Genomic DNA, 2,555 nt, shown 5'->3' on the forward strand with positions numbered 1-2,555 from the left:
CTGCTGTTGAAAAGCAAATTAAAATTTTCTACATCTTTTGCCTTATTTCTACCTAATTTTAGCATGTTTTCTTACATAAAGTATCATTTATTGAACTTTTGTCATTACAGTCATGTTGATCCATTCTTCAGGGAGAGTTTGGGTCCTGTTATCTTCTGAGTTTATTCCAGACTTTTTTCTTTACGTGCAGGTTACACTGAACTATCATGGCTAGGTTGCTTCTTAAAAATAGGGCTTTTTCCATGTCACTTTCTTAATAAAGAATGAAGTTTTCAGTTCGGGTTTTTAGATCCTCCACTCTTGGTCTCAATTCACCTATCAAATTTTATTTCTCACTACTCTGCCTGAGGACCTGTGATGATCCAGTCTTTTTTTTTTTTTTTTTACTTTTATTTGCATTTATTTTTTGAGGCATTTATTCCCAGGCCATAAATCTTTGTTTCTTCAGTTTCTTCTGGGATATCTTTTTCTTCTGGGCAACCTCCTCTTCTGGTTTAGGAACAATCTGTTCTCTTTCAGTAAGGATCATCTCAATGTGGCAGGGAGAGCTCATGTATGGGTTGATCTGACCGTGAGCGCTGTAAGTCCTGTGCCACATCTTGGGGGCTTTGTTCACCTGGATATGCTCAATGACCAGAGAATCTACATCTAAGCCCTTAAGTTCAGCATTACTCTCTGCATTTTTGAGCATGTGCAGTAAAAATTCAGCACTCTTTTTGGGCCACCAACCCTGCGTCCAGCCCCACTGTTTGGCCTGGGCACACCTACCAACTCCACCATTGTAATGACGGAACGGCACACACTGCTTCTTTAAAGTGACATCCTTCAGATACTTGGTGGCTTTCGGATACGCGTACCCTTAACGGCCTGGGCAGTTTCACGAGTGTTCTTAAAGTGAACACGAAGACTTGAACCTCTTGACTTGCATGATTTTGTGGGGTTTTCTGGGTCAAGTGAATAGCGAACCATTTTTAGAGGTCACCTCAGGCCGCTTACTGGAAAAGGAAGAGTGGTCCAGTCATTTTAAGTATCGTCTACCATTTTTAGGTGGTCCAGTCACTTTAAGTATCATCTACCGTGTACCCTGCACATATTATGAGCTCTCCTTGCCTTAAATCTACCTACCAGGCCAAGGTCTATCCATCATCCAGTGCTTTGATTAAAATCCATAAAGATTTCTCAAAGTATAACCTAGAAATTTTTCCTTACTTAAATTTTTATACCATTCCTGGATTGAAACCAACACTTCCTACATAGCTCTGAAGAATACTCTTCAGACTCTGGAAAAAAGTCTTCCATTGTCAAAGTGGTTTGAGAGATTTCACTGTCCATGGAAAACAATTTGGAAAATAATACTTCTTACTGTGAGTTTCTTGAGGGCAGGGATTAAGTGTGATTCATTGTTTATACTCAGTGGCTCGTATATTGCTTGTCCCATAAACATTCAACAAATGTAGAATAAATTAATGATTGATGAAAATTTCGTCCTTCATTATGTGCTAGATTATGTTAATTTGACTGAGGTTTTGTATTTAAATCTTATTTCACCTGGGAGATAGAAATCTTCTTAAGGACAACACCATGTCTTGTAAGTTTTTATTTTTCACAACATTTAGTTCAGGACTTGTCATCTGCATGGTAATGAATAGAAACTTGTTGTGTTGCTCTAATTTGACCACTTGAACTACTATGTGTGTCATGTCAGTATAGTGCAGTCAGTTTTACTTTGACAGTTGGAATTTGGTATAACACCTTTGATTATATATTCCATCTTCCAGGATTCACTCTGAAGCAGCTATTCCAATATTGCATTTGGCTGAATACTTGGAGGTCCTTTTCCCTAACTTATTGGAATAAGTTTATTCATTTTATCTCTTCTCTTACAAATCTGTTTAGCTTGTACATATGTGACCAATGTGAGCAAAATGATGCACTGAATAGGTCTTTAAACCTAGCTTTGTATAAACCAGTGAATGTTTTCATACTCCTGAAAAGATTCTATAGAAAGGATTTATAAATCAGATATTAAGGTTTCTAAGGCAGAAACTCAATAATTTGAAATAATGCCAAGGCATTTGGTAGGAATTTTTGGCAGGCAGATTTCTCTAAAAACCCCTTACCACTACCCTGCCATTCCCTTAAGACTACCCTTTTTAACTGGAAGCACTTTTCTATAAGAATTCATGTATTTACATCTAGTTTTCTTAGACTTGTGTTCCTGTGGATGTGTGGTATAGCTCCAGAATATGATGTAGCATATTTCAGTTTGATTTTTATAGTCTCAGATTCGTTATTTGCTTGTCTTATTTATAGTACCTGGTATAAATTAATTTCAGTAAATTATTCTAATAATTATTCCAATGAGTCTAAAAACTAAAAATTAGTTTTAATAAAATTGTCAAAATTGTCATAAATTTATACTATTATATAGCCTTAGGAACACCAGGAATATCAGCATTTTCAAATAAATCAACCAAGTAACTGTGATTATCAAAGTCTAGAGAACTAACTTACAAAAGAAAAGGTTTCAGAAGACAAAATCAGTCTCTTTTCCA

General features: G+C 36.0%; 1 pseudogene; it reads right to left on the reverse strand.

The window, feature by feature from the left end:
- Positions 1 to 415: 415 nt before the first annotated feature.
- Positions 416 to 969, reverse strand: LOC103017290 (60S ribosomal protein L17-like; annotated as a pseudogene).
- Between the last annotated feature and the right edge of the window lie 1,586 nt (positions 970 to 2,555).

This window comes from Balaenoptera acutorostrata, chromosome 2, assembly GCF_949987535.1.
Source record: "Balaenoptera acutorostrata chromosome 2, mBalAcu1.1, whole genome shotgun sequence".
Classification (NCBI taxonomy): Eukaryota; Metazoa; Chordata; class Mammalia; order Artiodactyla; family Balaenopteridae; genus Balaenoptera; species Balaenoptera acutorostrata.